This window comes from Protopterus annectens, chromosome 8.part0 (assembly GCF_019279795.1).
Source record: "Protopterus annectens isolate FY-2018-M chromosome 8.part0, PAN1.0, whole genome shotgun sequence".
NCBI lineage: Eukaryota > Metazoa > Chordata > Ceratodontiformes > Protopteridae > Protopterus > Protopterus annectens.
In genome coordinates this window covers 1,111,068,272-1,111,094,630 of record NC_056741.1, presented here as the reverse complement: position 1 = coordinate 1,111,094,630, position 26,359 = coordinate 1,111,068,272, and positions in this window count along the sequence as shown.

Here is a 26,359-nt window from a genome sequence, read left to right as displayed (position 1 = left end):
CTGCCTGGATAGGATTAAGCCCTTTAGGAAATCTGACCAGATACTAGTCAGCTTTGCACCAGGGGCAGAGCGCAAGGTCATATCAAAACCATCTTCAAATGGATAGCACATGGTATCCATTTTTGTTTCAAACACCATGGGAAACCACCCCCTCAGGGGTCAGAATGCATTCCACTAGGGCAACTTCATCCTTTACAAAATTTCTCAGAGGAGTCCCTACCAGGGACATTCTGGAAGCTGCTACTTGGAGTTGTGTTCATACCTTCACCAAGTGTTACCACCTGCCTAACTTTTCCAAATCCAGGGCAGGCTTTGCGCCAGCAGTCCTGCAGGGCATACTAGCCAGCCCAAACTCTTCTTGACTGCCTCCACCCATTCTTCAGCTTTAAGAATCAACTCAAGTGTGATGACTGCAACAGTGAAACATGAAGAACATAGTACATTTGTGTACACATCATAAATGTAGATATTCGAGTGTATTCACTGTTGCAGTCTTGGTTTCCCACCCTCCAGCCCCCTTGTGTCTTTCTCTCTCTCTTTCTCTATCTCTCTCTAACCCCTTACAGGGCTACTGCTATTTGTTTTTTTACTGGTGGTGTTTTTCCACCATAACTTAGCTCCCTGTTTGGGGGCTACTGACATTTGGTGCAAGAAAAACTGATGTAATGGCGTCGGCTGCCTGTTTTTATACCTGAGTTTTCATCTCTGAATTGAAGTTGAAGTCTTCTAAAGCTAAGTACTCTGTTGGGGATCCTTTTTTCTTGCACTAACCGATGTCGGAAAAATGTAATAATTGTCTCGCCTGTGGAAAGCAAATACCACACCGAGACTTCCACTCTTACTGCTTCACTTGTTTAGACCCAGACCATGATGCCCCCCCTTTGTCGCTTCTTTATTCAATGCCAGAACTATCCATCGTCGGGCCCTTATTGTAGCTAGATATTTTCATTTACAGTCCTCAAATTCCGATATGGCTTTGGTAAGCCATCCAACAGCAGATCTTCCACAAAATCATAAAGACAGAGACAGACCGCACAAGTCCAAACCTACCGATGACGATTCCATTAAGCTAGTCATCAGTTCTCCGATACTCAGGTGCTTTCACAGCTCCTGATACCCACTTCAGGTGATTCGCAGGTCGCTAATGAGTCCCTTTCGGAGTCCGGTATGTAGCAAAACTCTTCTTCGACTAAGGATCCTGCGGTCGTTTTTACCTTGGATGGGTCCGGAGCTGCTGTGCAGGCACCGGCTTCCGAGGAATTCCTTCACACTACCAATTATCGACACAAACCTACGTCTTCTTTCATGACTACCGTTCTTTCAAAAACGACCGAGTTTTTTAGGCCCAGGGTTCAGACGACACCCAAGAAACCGATGACCCACTCTCAGGCACCTGCTACCGTGCCTCAGTCTTAAACGCTTAAAATGGCAGAAGACCGTGTCATGCTGATCAGGGGAAGCCAAGCTACCCCCTCAAAAAGGAAAAGAGATCTGTCCCTTGTAGTTTTGTCTGAAGAAGAGTCAGATGGATCTGACTGAAGACATGCATCCCCTCTCCACTAATGAGGATTCAGATGCAGAGAATTCCATTCCTTCAGCCTTTTCCCCCATAGGATTCTTCCTTTGGGGAAACCCTGCATACTTTAAGGGAGCATTTCCAATGAGAGAGTCAGGACTGCCCTCAGTCTAAAAAGAGACTCAGGGAATTCCTAGATCTTCCACAACACAGACCCTTGGCCATCCCCCCAGTTCTGGATGTTGTGGATGATGTTTTCCAACAATCCAGCTTGACTCCTGATGCCCTACCTCCTGCTCCATGAAAAACAAACCTGTACTATAGAGTCCCTGACTCACACAAATATCTTTTTAAAAATCCAACAGCTGACTCTGATACCATTTCTCAAGGGTCAAAAGGGGTTAAAGCGACCTCTGCTAAGAATCCCACCCACTCAGACAGGGATTCCCAAGCATTGAGCAGATGGAGTAAAAAAGTATACACCTCAGCTACTCTTGCTATCAGGGCACTAAATTGTCAGTTCCATATGCTGAAATTTCAGCAACATACCTTGGAACTCCTTAAGCAAAAAGAATGACTTCCTTTCCTGCTTGAGGAGAATCTAAAGATTTACAAGACTTAATGCATTTTGCAAGTCAAGTAACTAAACACACTGTGGATGTTCTTCATCTCACATTGCTGCAGTCCTTACATATGGGTAGTCCGCTGTCCTCAGTCGGCCCGAATACCAAAGTATTAGGCTGACGTCGGTCAAGGCGCTTTAAACTGACATCAGGACGTCAGGGTACAAAAGCGCATGACCGACGTCATTTCCTCAGTCTTTTTTGCCGCATGGTCCGATGCAGAAGCAGCGTTGCAAATGCCGTTCGGCGTTCTGAAATTTTTCGAATTTGGAGTTTCAGACCGAATCCAAGTTGGCTAAGTACCCCGTTGGGGAATATTTTGGTTTTTTCTTGCCTCAGTGTTTTACCGGATGTCTGAAAAAGTGAATAACTGTATTTCTTGTGGGAAACAGATACCGCATAGGGATTATCATTCTTTGTGTATTCCTTGTTTGGGGCCTGAGCACGACGTTGTTGGGTGTCACTTTTGTGCTAGGTTCAATAAACGCACTATTAAGCGAAGGTTGGATTGTGCTAGGCTGGTCTTTGGGAAGCGGTGCAATTATAATATGCAGTCGGATTCTCCGGCCGCTTCTCAAGAAGCGCAAAGACAACGCAGTTAAAGCCAGCCAAGATGAGTCGTCCGTTCCGGACGCCGGTTCTTTAGAGGCTTCAGTGCAACCGGTGGTTCCGGCGGAGCCTTCTCTGGAGTCTCAGGGGGTGACTTTGATTTTGCAGGAGGTGGTCTCTCAGGAGGCTGGTCAGGCTGAAGGGGCTTCTCAAGTTACTGTACTCCCTCCCTTCCTAGGGTGGTTAGGCCTTCTCCTTCTGTTTCCAAGGCTTCTCCCAGAGGCAGGCCAGTTTTAGCTTCTGTTGGTGTCACTCCTAGTTCAGCAGGGTCTGTGCCTAAGAAGCACATGCTTAAAATGGCAGAAGATTTGATTACTCTGATTAGAGGTTCTTTGCCCCTCCTGATAAGAGGCCTAGGGTGGAGCCAGAGTTGGGAAGTTTTGAGCAGGCTTCGGATGTTTTAGAGTCTTCAGCTGAAGACTTGCAGGAGTACTCTCCTTATTCTGATTCTGATGCAGATGATTCCACTCCTTCTGCTTCTCCTCCAGAGGATTTTTCTTTTCAGAGACACTTCATTCTATGAGGGAACATTTTAAGTGGGAAGGTCAGGACTTCTCTGATTCTCGGAAAAGGCTTAGGGAATTTTGCTGTTACCCCAGCATAGGCCCTTGGCTATACCCCCTGTTCTGGATGTTGTGGAAGATGTGTTTGCAGAGGCTTCACTTAATCCTGATTCTCTGCCTCCTGCTCCTGTTAAACCGGATAGGTATTACAGGGTGCCTGAGGCTCATAAATATCTTTATAAGAGTCCTAGGGCGGACCCAGAAACTATTAGTCAGGGACCTAAGGGTGTCAAGGCCTCTGTTGTAAAAAATCCGGTTCCTCTAGATAAAGGAGCCAGGGCTTTGGATAGATGGGGAAAGAAGGTCTATACATCTTCTACCTTAGCTATGAGGGCTTTGAATTGCCAGTTTCATATGTTGAAATATCAAAATTTTCTTCTTTCTCAATTGAAATCTAAGGTGGATGCTCTGGCGGAAGGCATTGAGTGTAAGGAATTACAAGATTTGGTGCATGTCTCTGAACAGGTGGGTAAGCATTCATTACAGTGTGGTTTTGATGCTGTGCAGGCCTCGTCTAGGGTGGCTGCCACTGGCTCAGTTCTTCGCAGGCACGCCTGGCTGAAGGATCAGAATTTATCTGACCATGTTAAGACAAGGATTTTGGATGCTCCTTTGCAGTCTGATGTGTTGTTTGGTTCACCTGTGGAGTCAGTCTTGAAGAAAATGGAAGACAAGGCTAAGTCTATGCAGGCTGTTAAAGATTTTTGCAAGTTCAGCCCCCGGAGTTTAGTAGGAATTGGCCTGCTAAGGGGTGGACGTATCCTTCTTATGATTCTCAGTCTAGGGGTAGATCTAGACGTGGTAGGGGCAGAGCTCAGAGTTCTTTCAGACCTAGAACAGGAGTTCACCTGCACAATCTTCGGGTGAGGGCAGGGGCCAGTCCTTTCGTAAACAGGCCCAATGACCTACTTTTTCAGCTGCCAGATCCTTCTTGCCTGGCAGCACCTTTGGGAGGAAGGTTAGCACTCTTCAAGGAAAATTGGATGTTGCTTACCCAAGACAAATGGGTATTGGATATCATACACCAGGGTTACAAGTTTTATTTCCATACCTTGCCTCCTTTCAAAGGCATGCCGGACGTTCCTCCTCAGCAAAGACTAGAGGCTCACAAACAAATTTCTCTACTGCTTCAAATAGGGGCCATACAACCGGTCCCTCTGCCAGAAGTGGGCCTAGGATTTTATTCTCGCCTGTTTCTAGTACCAAAGAAAGGAAACACGTGGAGACCAATTTTGGATTTATCTATCCTCAACACATATCTGGACATTCCCAAATTCAAAATGTTAACGTTACAACAGCTTTTACCTCTGCTGGGCAAAGATCACTGGATGGTGACTCTGGATCTTAAGGAAGCTTACCTTCATGTTCCTATCAGGCCCAGTTGCAGGAAGTATCTGCGTTTTCGGGCTGGGACTTCACATTATCAGTTCTCTGCATTGCCCTTTGGCTTATCTACTGCGCCCAGAGTGTTCACGAAGGTTCTGGCTCCAGTGGTAGCTTTCTTCCGGCTAAGAGGAATACAAATCTATCCTTATTTGGACGATTGCCTGATTCTGGCCCAAGAAAAGGACGAACTTCTTCATCATTTACAGTATGTGATGGCAGTGTTAAGATGCCTGGGGTATTCTGTGAACGAAATAAAGTCCAGTCTAATACCCTCTCAGGACATGTGCTTTCTGGGTGTGAGACTGAATACAGCATCCCAGATGGCCTTTTTGACCCCGGACAAACAAAATAATCTTTCTCTTTACTTCCACCAATTGTCTCGTCAGTCCAGGCTGACTGCAAGGACAGTCCTTCAAGCCTTGGGGTTCATGGCATCTTGTATTCTGGTGCTTCCCAATGCCAAACTGCATATGAGGAAGCTACAGTGGTATCTCAAGAATGTATGGACACAGCACTGCCAAGATTTGGACACTGTCATTCAGATAATACCTTGCATTCAAAAGGAATTTTTGTGGTGGGCTCAGGAATGTCACCTAAACAAGGGACTCTCTGTGACCTGGCCAGAGGCGAGTCAGATTTTAACGACAGATGCCTCAGACAAAGCTTGGGGAGCTCATCTGAATGGAAAATGGGTACAAGACACGTGGCCTGCCAGACTTCAACATCTACATATCAACTTGAAGGAGATGTTAGCAGTCCAATTTGCATTGATAGCTTTCAAGGATTTACTTCTTCCAGGGCAGGTGTTGATTCAAACAGACAACACAACTGTCATGTGGTACATCAACAAGCAAGGGGGAACGCATTCTTATCCTCTATGCAGACAAGCAATGATTTTGTGGGAGACTGCTCTCAGTTTACAGCTAAATCTTCAGGCAAGGTTTCTGCCAGGAGCACAGAACTCCTTAGCAGATGTGTTGAGCAGACAAATTATGGATCCCCACGAGTGGAAATTGGATCCTCATGTATTTCAGAGATTGACAGTGTTATGGGGAACTCCAGACATAGATCTGTTCGCTTCTCCACTAAATTACCAGCTGCCAAAGTTTTGCACAAAAGGTTTCATCCCACAGCTTGGAAAGTGGATGCTCTCTCTTTCAATTGGAGCAATCTTCACGTGTATGCCTTTCCACCTCTGCCTCTCCTCCCAAAGGTACTGCTGAAGGTCAGACAGGACAAGCCAAACATGATTTTAATAGCTCCAGATTGGCCTCGACAGCACTGGTACCCATTACTGAGAAGTCTGGTACAGGAGCCTCCATGGCCTTTGCCTTCGATTCCTCACCTGCTGTCTCAGGAGAACAGTCATTTACTCAATGTCAAACTTCATTCTCTACATCTGACAGCCTGGCATATTCTGTTCTAAACCCTGGAGGGTCTCAGCTTCCACAACAAGTTCTGAATGTTATTTTGGAGGCCAGAAGGCCTAGTACAAGGAAAGTTTACGCAGATAAATGGAGGAGATTTTTATTTTGGAGTACAGCAAAGGACTTTGATGTTTCTAAACCTAATTTAAGTGTTGCACTTCAATACCTTACTGAGTTATTGGACAAAGGTTTGTCCTTCTCCTCTATAAAGGTTCATGCTGCAGCAATTTCTGCTCACTATGACTGTGACCCACCATTATTTTCTCAGCCTTTGTTTAAGCAATTCCTTAGAGGGGCAAAGAATATAAGACCCCCACGTAGAGCTCCTACTCCTGCTTGGGATCTCAATTTTGTGTTGGAGAAACTCACTCTACAACCTTTTGAGCCTGCAGCATCGGCAGAGTTGAAATATTTATCATGGAAGACTGCTTTTTTGTTGGCCATTACCTCTGCGAGAAGGGTTTCTGAATTACAGGCCCTTATGGCAGTTGAGCCTTTCTTAATTTTCCACAAGGATAGGGTGTCTTTGCGTACTAACCCTTCTTTTATGCCTAAAGTGGTTTCTAGTGTGGCTTTAAACCAAACTATTCATTTGCCTACTTTTTATGCAAACCCCCAAAATAAAGGGGAAAGGATTTTGCACACTTTGGATATACACAGACAGTTGCGATATTATTTGAGCAGAACTAAAGGGTTCAGGCAGTCTCAGCAGTTGTTTGTTTCTTTTGCTTTGGGTTCTCAGGGCAAACCTGTTTCAAAACAAACTATTTCTAAGTGGATTGGTTTTTGTATTGCTTTCTGTTGTTCCCATCATGGTAAGGAGATTCCAGCTGGGATTAGGCCTCATTCCACTAGGGCTACTGCCACTTCTACAGCTTTTTTTTAAGGGGGGTGGCTACTAAAGATATTTTGGAAGCAGCTACTTGGAGTTCAGTGCATACTTTCTCTAAGCATTACCACCTTCCACTTTACTCTAAATCTAGGGCTGGATTTGCCACTGCAATTTTACAGGGCATTTTGGCAGCTCCTAATGCTTTATAGTTTTGCCATCCTCCCTTACCTCTGCTTTGGGATTCTACCCATATGTAAGGACTGCAGCAATGTGAGATGAAGAACATAGTGCAGTTTTGTACCTACCATAAATGTAGATGTTCGAAGATCCACATTGCTGCAGTCCAATTTACCCTCCCTCCTTCCCCTCTGTTGTTGAAGGTGGTGGTGTGGTTTGTGTTGTACATATTGTAAATATGGTTAGTGCACGGGTGGTTGGTTTGTTTTTGCTGTTTTTTTGGCTTTGGCCTTTCTTGTTAGGGCCTTCTGACATCTGGGGCAAGAAAAGACTGAGGAAATGACGTCGGTCATGCGCTTTTGTACCCTGACGTCCTGATGTCAGTTTAAAGCGCCTTGACCGACGTCAGCCTAATACTTTGGTATTCGGGCCGACCGAGGACAGCGGACTACCCATATGTAAGGACTGCAGCAATGTGGATCTTCGAACATCTACATTTATGGTAGGTACAAAACTGTACTTTTTGACACCCTAGAAGCTTCTTGCAGGGCAGCAATCACTGGATCTGTCATTAGAAGACATGCATGGCTTAAGGAACAACCACCTGCCAGACCATGTCAAATCTAAATTGTTGTATGCACCCTTGCACAAAGATAACTTATTTGGCACTAAGGCAGAAGAGGTCTTAAAAAAGATGGAAGAAAAAGCAAAATCTATGCAAACAGTTAAGGATTTCTTCCAGGTGCAGCCCCCTAGGTTCAGCAGGCATTGTCCCTCCAAGCACTGGTCCTTTCCTGCTCCGAGAAAACCGGCCCACCCTAGACCCTGTGGAAACAGACCCCCCAGACAGCAGTCCCAGGGAATGCAGAAATCTAAGCAGTGGACTACCTCCACTTCAAAACCAGGGAGTTCTAAGCCACCCCTTATGGTAAGACCTCACAATGACTCACCTCCTCCACCCCTCCCTCTGCCCACCTTAACTTAGCCCTAGGAGGAAAACTGTCCTTTCACTCAAGCACCTGGGCCACCATTACCAAGGACCAATGGGTTCTGAACATTGTGTCTCAGGGATACAAATTTTCCTTTCACATACTTCCAACCCCAAAAGGGTTCCCAGATCTACCACTGAATCAGTGGGCAGAGGCTCAAAAGAAAATCCTTTCCCTGCTGTCTATGAGGGCAGTATACCATGTTGCTGCACAACAGATAGGCCAAGCCTTCTACTCCAGACTTTTTCTGGTGCCCAGAAAAGAGGGCACCTGGCACCCCATCCTCAATCCATCCATTCTAAACACCTTCCTGGTGATCCCAAAATTCAAAATGCTCACCCTCCAGCAGCTGCTACCCATGCTGTCCAATGATGCTTGGCTAGCCACCCTAGATCTAAAAGAGGCCTACCTCCACATTCCTATCAGGGGAATCATGCAGGAAATATCTCAGCTTCAGGGCAGAATCTCAACACTTTCAGTTCTGTGTGCTTCCCATTGGCTTATCTACTGTTCCAAGAGTTTCACAAAATGTCTGGCTCTGGCCATTGCCTTTTGCAGACAAAGAAATATTCAGATTTACCCCTACTTAGATGACTGCCTTATTCAGGCAGACAGCCAGGAAAAGCTGCTCAAGCACCTGGCCTTTGTAAAGACCCTACTAACCTCCCTAGGGTACACAATCAATGAAAAGAAATCCAAACAGGTGCCCATCCACAGAATAATCTTCCTGGGAGCAAGTTTGGATACAGCATCCCAGATGGCATACCTTACACCAGAGAAAAAAAAATCCTGACAGCCTACTTCTCTCAACTAGCCACCAGAACCCAGCTATCTGAAAGGAAGACTGTGCAAGCTCTGGGCATCTTGCATACTACTCATTCCATATGCCAGACTGCATATGAGGAAATTTCATTGGTACCTAAAGAGCCTTTGGTGTCAACATTCTCAAGACCTGGAAATTCTTCTACCTGTAGTTCCTTGCCTCAGAAAATAATTTCTTTGGTGGGCAACAGCATGCTCCCACAATAAGGGACTGCCCTTCTCCCTACCCCCCGCCACCCAGACCCTCACCACAGATGCATCAGACTACACTTGGGGTGCACACCTGGATGGCAGGTGCATACAGGGCCAATGGAGCCCACAGCAAATCCCTCTGCACATCAGTCAAAAAAAGATGATGGCTATGCAGCATGCCTTCATATCTTTGAAACCACTTCTCTCTCCAGGGTTCTCCTGATTAAAACAGATAACACTGTGATGTGGTACATCAACAGACCCTTTGGCTCACAGCCTCTTCCATGCAGCTACACCTGTTAGCACAATTCCTACCAGGCTCTCTCAACTCTCTGGCAGACCAGTTAAGCAGAAATCTTCTGGTCCGACATAAGTGGCAACTCAACAGAAGTACCTTCACCCTAATAACTCAGAAATGGGGAATCCTGAAGGTCGACCTCTTTGCCTCCCACAGCAACCGTCAGCTCAGTAAATTCTGCACCAGGGAACATCACTGCATGGCTTGGAAAGTAGATGCCTTGTCCTTCCCGTAGGTTAGTCTGTCTGTCTATACCTTTCCTCCCCTACCTCTCATCCCCAGGGTACTGCTCAAAATAAGGGAGGCAAAACCAAAAACCATTCTTATAGCTCCAGACTGGCCCTGACAACACTGGTACCCCTTGCTGCACAGCCTGTCCCCACTGCCTCCATGGCATCTTCCTCAGATTCCAAACCTCCTGACCCAGAGGGAAGGGGAATTCATGCATCCCCAATTTCAGATGCTCAGTTTGGCAGCTTGGCTTATTCCATAACCCCGAACCAATCTGCCATCCTCAGTAAACAGGTTCTGGATATTGTCTGTGAGGCCAGATGTCCTAGCACCAGAAAGTCATATGCAGATGAATGGAAAAGGTTCTGCACCTGGATCTAGGCTAGGGGAGCTAATACGGCACAGCCCTACATCCCTCTCATCCTGGATTCCTTAGCTAACCCTACTACACAGTGGTCTCTCTTTCTCCTCTATACAAAATTCATGCCTCTGCAATTTCTGCTCATTTTTCCCACTGAGCAGCCCCTTTTCTCACACCCTTTGATCAAACAGTTCCTCAGAGGGGCTAGCAACTTGAGGCCCCCCAGATGGGCACCAACACCAGCGTGGGACCTTAACTTTGTCTTGGAAAAGCCCACCCTGCCCCCTTTCGAACCAGTTTCTTCTGCAGAGCTAAAATCTCTCTCCTGGAAGGCAGCATTCCTTCTGGCCATCACTTCAACCAGAAGAGTCTCTGAGCTGCAAGCACTTGTGACTGTGGTACCCTTCATCATCTTCCATGCAGACAGGGTATCCCTCAGAACTAACCCATCCTTCATGCCCAAGGTGGTATCCAGTGTGGATCTCAACCAATCCATTCATTTGCCCACCTTCTTTCCTAATCCCCAGAACAAGGGGAAAGGATTCTTCACCCTCTAGATGTGCACAAACAGCTCAGATTCTATCTGGACAGGACTAAATCCTTCAGAAAGTCTGATCAATTGCTGCTTAGCTTTGCTACAGGGGCAGAAGGCAAAGCCATCTCTAAGCAAACCATTTCCAAATGGATAGCACACTGCATCCATTTCTGCTACAAACAGCATGGAAAGCCTCCCCACAAGGGGGTCAGGACACACTCCACCAGAGCAGCCTCCACCTCTGCAGCTTTCCTCAGAGGAGTCCCCACCAGGGACATCCTGGAGGCTGCCACCTGGACATCTGTTCACACTTTTACCAAGCATTATCACCTGCCTCTCTTCTCCAAATCCAGGGCAGGGTTTGCCTCTGCAGTCTTGCAGGGCATCCTAGCCAGCCCCTAGTTTCCTTGACTGCCTCCACCCATTTCCTCAGCTTTCAAAATCTACCCAAATGTGATGACTGCAACAGTGAAACATGATGAACATAGTACAGTTGTGTACACTTACCATAAATATAGATGTTAGAGTGTATTCACTGTTGCAGTCCTGGTTTCCCTCCCTCCATCCCCCTTTATTCTCTTCTCCTTTTTATTACCATTCGTCCTTGTTCTCCTTTTCTTACAAGGGACATATTGGTATTTATTTTCCACCGGTGTTCTTCCACCAGAACCTGGCCTCCTACTTTGGGGGCTCCTGACAGGTTAGGTTAAGAAAAACTGCTGTACCTTATACTACTGACGACCTTGCATCAGTCCTCAAGCGACAACAACTAAAGCAGAAATACTAAGTCTCTGGTATTTGGGCTAGCCGAGGGCTACCCTGGCAGGGATAACCCAAATGTGATGACTGCACCAGTGAATACACTCAAACATCTACATTTATGGTAAGTGTACACAACTGTACTTTCTACAGGAGGCCAGAAAACCCAGCACTAGGAGAAACTACATGGCTAAGTGGCTCAGATTCTCCAATTGGTGTCATAGGAACAAACAGGACCCCCTCACTACCTCCATCCCTAAGGTCCTGTTCTACTTGTGTGAGTTACTCCAAACAGGACTGACATATTCCTCGATCAAAGTCCACTTGTCTGTAGTCTCTGCCTGTCTGCCCAGTTCACCTCCCCTGGCATCCAGACTGGAAGTCAAACTATTTTTAAGAGGAGTCGTCCACATCAAATCCCCACGGAAACCCATCCCTCCTCCGTGGGATCTAAACTTTGTATTAGAAAAGCTAACACTATATCCTTTTGAACCACTACACTCTGCTTCTCTGAAATTTTGTACATTCAAAACAGTTCTGCTAGTTGCCACCGCATCTGCCAGGAGGGTTTCAGAGATCCCAGAGCACTAGAGAAAGCTGTATCTAAGCAAACCATTGCCTCATGGATCTCCCAGTCCATCTCCTTCTGCTACTCCCACCATGGGAAAACCTTACAAGGCAATATCAAACCACATTCCACCAGAGCAGCTGCCTCTTCTGCCTTTTTCAAAGGCATTGCTTCCCCTTTTATTTTCGAGCCAGCCACTTGGACCTTAGTGCACACTTTCACCAAATGCAACAGGCTGGACATGGCTTCCCGTGCTAGAGCCGGTTTTGCCAGAACTATCCTACAGAGTCTTCTGGACCACGGAAACCCTACCTCCTCCCAGGATCATACTTAAAGCTCTGGTACTCTCCCTGTTATGAATACTGCAACACCAGAATACAAGGACATAGAATGGTTGTGTAAGACCTTACCATAACCATAGATGTCCTTCTCTTCTATGTTCCAGTATTCAGTCTCACCCTCCTACCGCCTGTTTCTTGCTTCTGCTGTAGCAGGTATTTTATGAACAACACCTGTCGCCATCTTCTTCCCCAAGTCTCTACCTACATAGCTTTATTACTGCCCTGGCTCTAGCAGGCATGTAAGTCTAAGGGTCTCAGGACCCCCCCTGAAAAACCTCAGGGGCACTAGTATATGCAGCAGAAACTATTCTGAGGAGGGTACGTGCAGATGTCACCTTTATACCGAACGCTGGATTATGGCCATCATAGCCAACATCACATGTACCCTCCAAGACAAAGGCTTTGGTATACTGGCCGGATGGTGGCACTGCAGGCAGCTTCTCCCTACTGTTATGAATACTTCAACATAGAAGAGAAGGACATCTATGGTTATGGTAAGGTCTTACACAACTATTCTTTGGCAGGAACAACTCTGCTCATCATTCCATCCCTGCTGTACAGGAAGTTGTAACCCTTTTGTATTGATATAATCAGCTTTAGTTCATTGCATTTTAAAAATAAAGTGATGTCTCCCTTTGCAGTGATCCCATCCAACAGATTGGCCTTTCAATTTACTACACAAAATTGTGAGTTGTATGCAGTAACTGTAAAACTAAACAACTCTAATGCAAAACCACAGGTAAATCCCCTGCCGCATAACTCATTGCTGCTTAGAAAGTACAAAGTCCATTCAGAAATCTCAGTGATAATTGAAAAATTTTCAGGAGCCTTGAAGCTTAGCAAGCCACCGCTTTGTTAACCTTTTCTTGTTTCTTAAAGACTTTAGATATTTCATTCTGCCAACAGGCAAAGGCCTAGGACATTGAAGGTGAATAAGGAGGGGATAGCATTTGCTGCTTCTAATCTGGGGATAAGGATTTCGATTTGTATGGTCATGGATTCAAATTTCCTGTATTGGAACAAGTTAATGCAATCTTACTGCATCTACCAAATTTAAACATCAGAGAGAAATTGTTTCAAGTAGCTTTTTAAAAACTAAAAAGTTGGATTTCTCAGGTCCTGTCTGGACACTGAAACATCTGCATTGCTGCTTTTGGTGCCCCCCTAGTGATGGTGACTAACTCCTCACAAGCTCAAGCTTTACCCTACTCTTAACTTCGTATTATATCCTCCAATTATTCTGCCTGTTTAGACAATGATGACTGCAAACAGCTTGAGTGTTAGGAGAGAGTAGTTAGTGGGCAATTAAGTAATTCTTTTCTTTAGTATTTCTCTTGGGGATAGATGATTATTAGATGACTAGCTTCTTTAGTGCTTTGCTGTACTTTTGTCATCAGCTTTCCTCCCTGTCATTGCTTCATTCCCGTTCCAACTCAGTCACAGTTTAGACTGTTGGCCTTCTATCTTATTTTGATATCTTTAACTTTGATTGAATTCTATACTGTTATTGGCTCCCTGGCAGCTTTTTAGAGCAGGACATGGATAAGGACTGAAAGCAAAGTTTTAAATGATGGGACAAGATTCCATCACAGGACCCCCATGAATTCTGTTGAATTTGCTTAGGACCAGCCCAGGTGTCTAGCTTCTGCAGTATATGTAAAGGTTTTAGTAGCAGAACATAAATTAGACTAGTTATGCTGATTTTCTGTACAGATTTTGGACTGATAAGAACTCTAGATGTTAATCATTCCCACTGTTGCAGTAGTCCTTTGGCTGTTTTGGTTGTGACCTGTCCAGGATACAGCAACCAGCCATCTTCCAAAAACTCTATTTCCCTTCCACAACTTCACCCTGACTGTTGATTGGATGACATCTGGAGGGAAATCTGAAACTATCTGCAATACTTTCTTGAAGCAGCTCGGATTCTTCTGCAGCCAGCCCCCAGCTTTATTTCTTGTGAATAAGTCCCCATTGGAGCACCCTTCCACACAGATGTTTATTGCCCATTTAAGGAAAAGAAAGTATATTTTAAATACGGCATGTAGCAGTATTTCCCCTTTAGGAAACCTAGTATTTTTCAAATATAAGAAGTTTCTTGGCAGGCCCCACTATTTTTAGTTCTAAGTTATTTAGAGGTACTTTTGTGAAAAAAATGCACTGCATATGTAATGTTTGTGTTTAAAAGTTTAATGTCAGGAAATATCTAGTTAGGCAGTGAGTATTATGGGATATGTTAGTAATTGTACACATTGTATGACAAAGTATCTACCATTTTTTTGTGTGAGACTAAGTTTTTGTCAGTGGGTTTTCTGCAGGCTTTTAGTGCACTTATGCATTACTGTGACGGGGACTGTATCTGTAAGTATATTGCTTGCGAATAATTTTTGATAACTTACCTTCTGACTGACTCATTCCAGCAAAGCATACAGCCTTTCAGACATCCTCTTCAGTTACAGCATATATACTTACCACACTCCAGCTGTTCCATCTCCTGTTGTACCTAGAAAGAAAACATTTACCAAAGAGCCCTTGCAGGCACCATGAGCTTAGTCAAAGACTGAGCAGATTGTGGGTGAATCTGTAGTGGCCATTTGTTGTTCCTCAGACCATTCACTTGACTCTCCAGCTTCCTCTAGAGTAGTCCTTTCAGCCACCATGAATCAGGGCCAACCACATCCTCTTTGGATGTCCCAAAGCCTGATCCAGGCACGGGAAAACCATGTTCTGTGAATCAGGGAGATGTTGCTTGATTTAGCCATTGAAGGAGACCTCTAGGTGGGGCAGAATTGCCTTCTCTGAGTTGATCTTCATCCAAACCTGTAAAGAAAAAACAAAAGGTTAAACATTGCTCATCTTAGGACATGGCATCTGTTATGATGATTTTCTTACCTTAGCCAAGCAACTGTTACAAGCTGTGAATCCTGATGCTAAGAAATCCTTACCTGAAAATAATGTCAGCAAAGATATTCTTGAAGAAAAAGTCAGAGGATTCTGGCATAGACAGAGAGAGGGCTTCTGCAGATTCCCAAGCACAAATCTCTGATTCAGAGGAAACTTAGTCCTCACAGTTCCCCTTGGTAAAATTTTCCTTTATTCGGACAGTAGCCAAGATGGTTGGTGTTTCAAGGGAAAAGGTGGATGCCCCATATGCCTCATTCCACTCCTGTACCTTGTGTTGTGCCAGTGTTGGAGGGTGTATTTAATGCTATCTGTAATAATCCTGTTTCTCAAGTTTCAGTTCCGAAAAAAGCAGGTAAACTTCAAGTTTCTCCCAACTAAGAAACATTTAATCTGATATCTCTTCCATCCATCCTCTTTTGATCTGAATGGATCTGACTTCGGCCACTATTATACTTTGGATCCAAGGCACAGGCTCCTCCCCCTTACCCATAATTCTTCTCAAAACACTGAATTGTCCAGATCTCTTTTGCTGATTGATTCTTACAGATGCAGCTGGAAGGCTTTTGGGTTCAGATAACTGGTTCGATTCACTTCATTACCTTTTGAGGTTATTTCTCTGTATTCTTTACCTTCTGTCCTCCTGTATCATCATCATAAATAAAAAAAAAAATTTTTTTTAGTAGTATGTATAGTGCTTGTATTATTTCCTACCTTTCCCTAACTTCAAATAGCTGCTGTTAGATCTGGTTGTTTAGTCCTCTACCTCACGTCTTAGTAGATCATGTTAAAGGCCCTATCCAAGGCAAAAAACACAGCTTCTATGGGACCTGATAGTATCCCAAGCTGTATTCTGCACCTTCTCCAGCAAGAACTGGCTTTGCCATTGAGCACCCTATTTGACCAAAGCCGAAGTACAGGCTTCATTCCAGCAGAGTGGAGAACTGCCACTGTCATCCCCTTGTACAAAGGTGGTGCCACTACTGACCCTGGAAACTTTCGCCCCATTAGCTTGACAAGTCTGATCTGTAAAGCCATGGAGCGTATTATTATTATGGATCTCATAAACAAGGACATAGGCAATCTCCAAGCACTTGACCCCACCCAGTTCGGATTCGGCAAGGGTAGATCCTGCCTGTTGAACTTGGTTAACTTTGAGACTGTCACCAAGGCCCTGCATGAGGGAAAGTCAGTACATACAGCTTACCTTGACTTGGCCAAGACCTTTGACACAATCCCCCACTCAGGCATCATCAAAACGTTAATGCAATGTGGTGTAAATCCCTATCTTATCAGGTGGGTGGCCAACTGGCTCACCAACAGGACCCTCAAGGTCAAAATAGACACCTCCAATAGCAGACATGTCACTGGTGGAGTTCCCCAGGGATCTGTCCTTGGACCCCTACTGTTTGGCATCTACTTCTCAAAGGTCCAGGCAAAGACAAAAGGCCTGTGGCTGACCACGTTTGCAGACTACTATAAGTTGGGTGCTGTCATTGACTCCCAAATCATGATAACATACTGCAACAGGGTTTTACAGCAACTAATGACTGGTGCCAAAGTCATTGCTTCAAGCTAAATGTAAAAAAATGTATCATACCATTCAGCCGAAACACTGCCCCTACTGATTACCACATCAATGGCACACAGCCTGTGGTGAGAGACCTGGTACTTAGGTTGATAATCTCATATTTGACCATGTAGCAGCAGTGGTCAGAAAAGCTTTTTACTTGGTTCATCTCATAACTAAAGGGATTGCATCCAGAAAAAAGGAGGTTATTACCTCTTTAAACTCCTCCCTCATTAAACCAATAATTGAGTATAACGTCCCATTTGGTATATACCTCTCCAAACATCTGCACCAACTGGAAAGACCACAGAAATACCTCACAAGGAAAATCCTGTTCTATGCGGACAGGCTCAAATCACTATCACTCTACTTGGTGTCATACAGATTGCTCAGAGGTGATCTGTGTCTCTCATACAAGGCAGTCTTGGATCCTGCCCTACTAAAGATGCTCCATGTCTGTAAGTCTAACTCCTCATGCAATACCCACTCAAAAGTCCTGAATCTAGAATGCAACATCAACAAAATCTGCTGGAGAGGCAGGTTTGTCTCCCAGGGGCTGCCCTGTCTCTGGAATAGACTTTCCATACACGTCAAATATAGTACCTCGCTGACCCTCTTCAAGAGCAACCTTGATGATTGGAAGGGAAACCACAAATTTATCCCAGGGGGTTCGACCTGTGTCCCTCATTGACAGAGGTGACAAGTGTTGACTGTGGTTTCTTTTTGGGGATAAATTCTTGGGTAGGCTTGTAATGGCCCCGGGGCCATTAGCTTGGTGACCTTCTATGATCCTATGTTTTTGCTGTTGTAAGGGTTGCTTTTTGGTGGTATGGTTTCTTCTATTGTTGATGATTTGGCTGTTTTCTTCCTTTAGCTCCAGGTTTACAAATAACTCATCCGGCATTAAAAGTATATCTCTTGTGGGCATAAAATTCCTAACCAAGATGTCCATTCTAAATGTGAGCATTATCTAGAGGCATCACACCTTAACAAAGGCTGCTTTTCCTGTTCTGCCTTCTGAGCCGGCGCTTTAATGGACAGGTGATCTAAACTTGTGCTCAACGGTCTTTTCCCTCCCACAGTCTGAAAAGTTCCTCATCCCAGTTATCATCAACCTCATCTCCTTCAGTGAAGAAGACTTCTGATAATAACAAACGGGACAAGTCTAAGAATATGGAGAAAGAGAGGGACAAGTAACAGGAGAAAAAGAAACAGAAGCACTCTACCTAGTAGCACTGTCTGGACTGATTGGGTTTGTATGCTCCTGCTGCGAAGGTTTCCAAGCCATCCGATTCAGCCTTGGTTCTGGTTCTTGTCAGGATTATATCTACACCATTCCCGGGACTCAGGTTTTCTCCAGAATGTTTTTGCCCCAAGCATAGATCACTTTTCTTGCAGGAAAGATATTTCAAATTGCTGTCAAGGCCCTTGTCTACAGCTTCGTCACTGGGATTGTTGAGGCCCTCCATGAGGCTGACATTAACAGAATAATGAGGAAGTTCTTGAGGACCCAGATCTAGCTGGGGATTCTGCTGGTGCCAACTTCAGTTGGAGGGTTGCAACTTGCCCCTTCTTCCCGTCAGATTATTTCTTGCCTATACAACCTTCAGGTTCAAGGCCATAGGATCTGAGTGGACCCTGAGGATTGTATGTGTTGTAACCAAAAGACTGGACTTCATTGACTTAGACTATTTCTCTGACACCAATCCAACTCCACGTGCCTCCGGTGTTGGAGCAAGCATTGTGGGCTGGGGATCAACTCCAAAGCTTTCAGATCCTTCCCTTCCTGTCAGCACTTCAGCTGTCAACAACTCGGCTGCAGTGTCTGCTTCAGAGCCAGGCTGGATGGGTTATTGGAGTTTGCCTTTGTTAGGTTCCTTGGAACCTACAGGGGCTACATCGGGACCTGTCTCTGAATTGACTTCTGAGGCCTTTGGGAGAGTACTCTCGCAGTCAAGGGAGTAGAATTGTTTTTTCTCTCAGGCCTGCCCTGCCCACAAGGCATTCTTTGAGTTCTCTCTGTTACATCAGGACAGTCAACCATTCAGATCCTCAAAGCAGTTCACATGGAGGACTCCCCAACATCTTTGGAGTCTTCCCCAGAGCAATCCAGTAGGGAAGTACACCAAATGCTTGCATGCAGGAGAAGGCATGTGGACTCCCCTCAGGTGCCCTTCACCAAAAATACTGATTTTGATGAGGGGGAAGGGTCATCCTGACCCCCTTGAAGATGCCTCTGTTGGTGATATCCTGAGATACTTGGGTAGAAAGGGGTGTGGTCCACCATTGCCCCTCCTAGAAGGAATCCATATTCTCAAGGCTTTTGGGGCTGGCCCATCTACTACTTTAGTGATCCCTCCCACTGACAATCTGGTAGACATGGTTTTGAGTCACTCATGAAAGGAACCAGATATGGCTGAACCAGTCCCCCGAAAACCTGATAAAATTCTAGTTTCTCCAGAAGCTTGGCCCTTTTGGAGTACGTTTCCTGCTTGTAGATTCTATGATAGTAGCAGTAGCCTCCAAAAAAGAGCTCTTTGAAGAGAGCTCCATTATCCACCCTCTCAACAGAGAGTCGAGGGAGTTGGACAGGTTTGGAAAGTGGGTGTATGCTTCATAGACCCTCTCAGGGTGCTGAAATACTTGGCCCATTTAACATGCTTCCAGAGGGACTTGACTAAAGAATTATCTGGGTAACTCTCTTGGGTCTTTGTCTATGTTGCATAGGAAATCACTTGATAAACAGTTGGCCAACCTTCAGTCCCTGTCAAATGTGTTCATGTGCCTTATTTCTAACGTGGCTGATGGCACATCGAGAGAGGAAGTAATTGGAATCGCTGTTTGCTGCCTAACTTGGATGTGTCCCTGTGGCTTTGTGGAACATTTCAAGACATTCTTCATTAATGTTGGTTGTCTACAAGCAAAACATATTAGTAAGACCTTGTCTGACATTGGGGTATGCTTTTCTACCCCTTAACAGACTTGCTCCAGAAGCCAAAAAGGAGGAAAAAAATTGTGATTCCCTAAGTCTCAAGGCTTTGCTCAAGTTTATTCCACAATAGACCCCCCCCAGAGTTGGGGAGAGTAATCATAATGGTCATCTCTATGGCAGAGGTGAGCCGCAAAATCAATGCTTTTGGAGTCCCTTTTCCAACAAACCTTTTCAGCGCTCCTAAATGGTTGCCCAACTGCTGCACTCTGAAGGCAGTAGGGGGCACTTGTCTTTGCATCCCATGGCCTGGAGAACCATCACCAAAGATGTGTGGGTGCAGAGAACATAATCAGAGGCTACACAACTCCTAATGTCCCACCCACACAATGGAAGGCAGCAGCTGCACTAGACCAACATGGATATTGAATCTATTCAAGGTTTTTTGGTGCCAAAGAAAATCTTGGACCTTAGTCTTTTGAATCAGTATGTAAAACAGACAAAATTCCAGATGGTCCTTATTCAGTCCAGCCTATTCTAATTGAGGGATTATTGGATGTGTGCTTAGTAGACTTCCAGGGCATATAATGTCATGTAAAAATGGACAGATACTCCAGGTGGTTTCTCCACATTTGGCTGGGAGCCAGTCACTTCCATTTCAGAACCCTGCACTTTGGTCTCACCACAGCCAACCAGTTGTTCACCAAATGTGTGATAGTGGTTGCAGTGCATCTTAGACTGCAGGAGTTCCGAGAGTTCCCTTATCTGGATGACTGGCTTATAACTGCTCCCACCAGGAATCTCCTTATTCAAGCAAATCAGTCCTTGCTTGACCTTTGTTCCCATTTGGAGATAACTGTCAACCTCTTGAAGTCAAAATTGCCAGTCCAAATGGAGTTCATAGGAGCCCATTTAGATAAGAAAGCTCCAGATAGCCAGATTACCGGAATCGAGAATTCAGATCCTTTGACATCAAATGTCAGTATTCCCCCATCACCCCCCCTTGCCCCGCAGGGTCAATTTTGAGCATGTTTAGGTTCTGTGGCACCTTCCATTATTTCGGTCCTTCTAGCCAGATTTTGCATGTGTTACAATGAACCTATGCAGTTCACCAGTCGATGAAATCCCTACCAGTGAGCTTTCCCATGTACTGCACCCAGATTTGCAGGACCCATATTCAGTGTTTGCTGGACTCTGCAGTAATTTCTCAGGATTGACCTTTTGTTCTCCCCAGGCCTCAGTGATCATGGAAGCTTCCCAACTGGGGTAGAGGACATTACTTGGGAAAGACTGTCCAAGTCACCTGGTCTTTTCAGGGGTCAGTTTTCACATCAATGTCCTGGAGATGAAAGCAGTCTTCTAGCATTGCAGGCCTTTCAGGGTTCCCTCCTCCCAGGAGTGTGATTGCCATGCAGACAATATGCAAGTCGTTTGGTACATCAACAGACATTCTTACCTGTTGAGTTGAAAGGCCATGAAGGTTTGGCTGCCAGTGGGCTATATCTCACTGCCTTCTGATAGCAATGGACATCCCAGGAAACTCTAGTCTGTTGGCAGACAAGTTGAACAGATCTACTCTTCTACCTTATGAGCGTTCCGTCAACCCATCTGCGGTGCAGCAGATTTTCTACCATTGGGCCCAACCTTGCTGCGATCTTTTTGCCACCCCAGCACCAAATACAGCACTCCTTTGCCATGATCTCTCAAGAGGGGGAGTCCCCAAGGGACACCATGGTCTACAGTTGGCCCCAGGTCTCCGTTTACACTTATCTTCCTGTTCCTCTCTTCCCAGTTTTTGCAGAAACCAATGTGGAGCAAGGTTACACTGATCCTCATTACTCCCTTTTGGTCTCAACAGGTGTAGTTTTCCTTTCTTTTGTTCTTATCTGATCCACCCATCATGACCCAATGACAGGCCTCTTCTTTCATTCTGCGACACCTCACCCAGACTTCAAAGCCCTCAAGTTATCTGCATGGTTTCTTCAGTTCCTGTGATGGTTACCGAGTCCAGGCTTTCATCACAGGTTGTACAAATTTTAAACGCCTCACAGAGACCTACCAGACAAGTATACAAGAGTAAGTGGAAGAGATTTTCTATTTGAGCTTCCAGCAAGGAAAATGATCCTTTCTCAGGTCCTCTCTTTGCTATTTTGGAATTTCTGTCTGGCTTTCTATGATGGAGCTGGCTATTCTACAATTAATTTCCAGTTGGCAGCCATTTCCAGCTTTCACATAGGAGAAAATCAAACTGCATTGTCTAAGGGCTTCTTAAAGGGCACTTCCTTCCTTCAGTCTCCCCTCAGGGACTAGTCCTGCCCTGAGATGTAATTTTTTTTCAGGTATTAGTGAGGCCTCCATTTGAATCCGTGGCCATGATCATCAATTTAAAATGTCTTTGAAAACACTATTTCTATTGGTGGTTACTTCTGCTCATAGGATTTCAGAAGTTCACTCTTTCTTTTAAGCCCCCATATTTATTTTTTCCACTAGGACAGGGTATCACTGAGGACCAATTACCCTTTTCTCTTCAGGGTAGCCTTGCCTCAGAGTCCTCGCTGAAATAAAAGCCTTCAATCTGCCTGTTTTTTCCCCATTTTTCTAATAAGGGTGAATGCATGCCACATCTTTTAAATGTGCACTGTCGGCTCAGATTGTATTTGCAGTGCGCTAAGAATATTAGAAAGCCCAACCAATTGTTTATATACTTCTCTTTTGCTAAATTGGGTAAAGGAGTTTCGAAAGTAACTCTTATAGTTATCTGAATGCATTTATGTATACAAGGAAGAGAGACTATCTTTGCCTGGCAATCCTAAGGATCACTTTACTAGGTCAAGTTGTTACTTCAGCTGCCTTTTTCTTGAAAGTGCCAGCTGATGACTTTTGTGCAGCAGCTACTTGGGTTTAATGTCTGTATCTTCATATCTCCCTACAAACTGGACTAACAGTCTTGGTCCAGAGGATCCTTTGGTCCGGCCATTCTCCAGAATATGCACCCATACACTGATGGACAGAAGACATCGGATACAAAAGTTATCTACTTAACATAGTGATAGATGCTTGTTGTTTGCATCTGTCCTCCTTCCAGATATCATTTCATATTCTCTTGGTTCTGCAATGATCACACTGATCTACTGAGAGCCTGGTCATATTATCTCCATCGTCTGTCAGGAGTACCTTTTTCTGTTTTCAGGAAGTTTTCCTGTATGTGGATGTGGCTTTGTCCTTGTAGTAGGCAGCAATCAAAATCAGTTTGAGGTAGTTCAGTGCTAGGAGGGGAATCATGCATAAGAGGAGGAGCCTGAATCCTGGATCCAAAGTCTTAGTGGCCGAAGTCTGATCGGTTATGGATCCAAAGACCCATACCTTGAGGAGAACAGAAGCAGACAACATGGATCTGTCATTATGGTAAGTACATAACTTTCATATTCTATTCATCCAATCCGTCATATGGTCCTTGAGCCTGTGTTCAGATCTGATCTGGACAATTCAGTGCTCCAACCTCAAGCCCTTTCTGAAATCTTCCCTTCCCATAATTCCCTGCTTTACCCGACTAGCCCATTTTTCATTTGCCTACTTTTGAAGTTGCAGAAATATTTCTCATATTTTATAGAGAGCTCACTTAAATTAGGTTTTAAATCCATTTGTATAACCCTTCTTCCTTTCCTTGTCACCATCTTTCAGCCTGCCTGCCACCTCTTAGAGTATTGGCTGTTAGTAGAGTGTTTGTTAATGATCACTGTGTTTGTTAGGACTTTTGTTCCTTTTTATCTTCCTTATTACCTTACATCTGGTAGCTATTTCAGACAATTCTATATGCCAACTCCATTGGAAAACTATGGAATTCCCTTCCTAATAACCTAAAACTAACTACCTCTCTCAACCAGTTCAAAAGTAATCTTAAAAAATTCCTAAAAGCTCATTGGCTATGTCCTTGCACTAAACCGGACTAGTCCAAATAAGTCCACTATCACCCCTTGTCGTTTCCTATTGCCCTCTCCCTCAGATCTATTTTCCACTAAGATCCCTACATTTGCATGTTTATAACATCTCCAGTTCCTCTGACTGCCTTCCCCTCATAATCTCTATGTGAGTTTTATGGGACTATAATTTCATCCTTCTCCTCTGAGCCTATTATCTTTTTTCTCTATACCGTCTGGAACAGCCCAACTCCACTTTCCTTTACATCACTCGACAATTTTTTTTCCTATGCCCTGTTTAAAATGTCACCTCTCACTATTATGTTATCAAGCAATTTATTTATTTTAGAAAGATTGTATCCATATATGCATAACTAAGTCTTATTTTTTTTTAATATGGAGCTTTTCTCCCTGGGTCTCTAACCTGCAATGGGTATGCTTATTTCTGTGTCTCTAACCAATAGCATTATTACGAATTTATCTGTATGTAAGTCAAAGTCCTGTTTTTAATGCGGAGCTTTTCTCCCCGGGTCTCCACTGAAAATGGATATGTATCCAGTTGGACTAACCCGGTAAACAAATGTAAAATAAATAAATAAATAAAATAAATAGACTTGTGAAAGCATACTCATTACTGTTTTGCAGTTTATTATTGGAATAGTTTAGTGTGATTCTAGTCTATGTTGACTACTGTGATTCTGTACTTGCAATGGAGAAATCTTTTTTTCTAATTTTTCTAAACGTGTCTGCCTGAGTTTATCACTCAGTGATGTGTGTACTGTCTCTTTTTTTGGTATGTGGAGCTGTTCTCCCTGGGCCTCTGCTGAAAATGGACATATATCCAGTCAGACAATCCCGGTCAACAAATGTAAAATAAAAATAAATAAAATAAAAATAGTCTTCAGAAGAAAGAATGGATGTACTCCATAGATCTCCGGCATACATACCTTGACATAAAAATAACAGGAGATGTCTGTGCTTCCACTTGGGAACCAGCCATTACCAAATCAGAGCACTGCCTTTCAGTCTCACCTCAGCCCCCCAGGATGTTCACTGAATGCATGGCAGTAGTAGTAGTAGCAGCTCATCTATGTCTCCTGGAATTCAAGATTTTTCCTTACTTGGATGACTGGCTCCTGGCTGCCTAGTCCAGGAAATCTCTTCTACAAGCAGAAGAGTATCTGCTTCAACAATGTGTTCTATGCATATCCATCAGTCTAGGGAAATCCATCTGGATTCCATGTCAGAATTTAGTCTTTCTGGGGCGTCAGTTGGACATGCCTATAATACTGAACATTCTTCCACACCCTTGAGGACTGCAGTATGAAATCTTCTGCAGCTGAATTGCCCTCTGGCAAGGTCGGTCTGGAGGGTATTGGGTCTCATAGTGTCATCAATCTTAATGGTGCAGTTCACTCTTTAGCACATGAGGATTCCTCAATGGCTGCTTCAGTGACAATGGTCTCAGAAGTACAGTTCCTCTTATCCCATTATGTTAACTCAGGTCATGCAGGATTCATCTGCGTAGGTGGCTTCAGTCTCCATTGGTATCGTCGGGCATGCATGCTCTTCCAGATTCCATCTCCAGTAGCAGTGACATTTGTTTTGTCAGAATCCAAGGCTTGTCTTCACATAAATGTCCTGGAGATGAGGGCAGTTATTGTGCTGCAGAAGATAGAAGACTATCTTCCTCGGGGAGTAATATACAGATAGAGACAATATGATGGCAAACTGTTTTATAAATAAGCAGGGAGGAACCAGATCTTATCTTTGTCGCAGAACCACAAGCGTGTGGCAATGGGAGATAACCTCTCACAGGTTTCTAACTGCAACACACATCCCTGGGAGCTTCAGCAGTCTATAGATTACAAGCTCAGAAGGAAATTCTTGTTGCCTCATTAATGGTCCCTGAATCCAGCATTTGCCAAGGAGATTTTCAGTTGATGGGGCCTATTTGCTAGAATATTAAGTGTTGCAGTTATTTTGGCATTCTCCGTCATTAAGGACAGACTCCAGGGATGACCTGTCCCATCTTTGGTATCCAGGTTCATTTTATGCCTATCTCTCGGTTCCACTTATTACCAAGTTCTTACAAAAAGCAAATTGGTGCAAGGCTAGTTGGTCTCATAGCCCCTTTTTGGCCCAGACAGATATGGTTCTGATTTCTGTCTTCCTTGTTTAGCTCTGGTTCTAGTTTTTCTATCAACATAAAGCTAGCAGCTGTTGTGTTCTTTCATAATGGCTTTCAGGAGTCTTCATTAGCTTCTTGTAGACTATGTAAAGCTTTTTTCAAAGACACCTTTTCAAGGATCCCACTCCTTCATGGGACTTGAATTTCATTTTGGAAGTGTTATCCAAACCTCCATTGGAATCGGCAGCATTTGCAAAGTTAAAATTCCTGTCTTGGAAAACCATCTTCCTAGTTGCGATCACTTTGGCTAAGAGGATTTCACAACTTCACACCTTATCCTCTGTTTCTCCTTGTATTGTATTTCACAAGGACAGTGTTATCTTGAGAACTAATCCCTCAGTTACAATAGTGGTTTCCGAGATCAACCTTTCATAACCTATGCATCTTCCTGTGTCTAACTACCAAAATAGAATACACTTTGCATAAATTGGATGTAAACAGGCAACTCTGTTTCTTTCCCTACATAATGGCACCCTTCAGAAAAGATGAACAACTGTTTGTGTTCTTTACTCAAAACAAAATGGGGAAAAGGTTTTAAGATTTCCCTGTCTAGATGGTTGTCTTACTGTGTTTCCTTTATCTACACCCTCCGTAACAGAACCTTACCTTCCAATTGCAGGGCTCA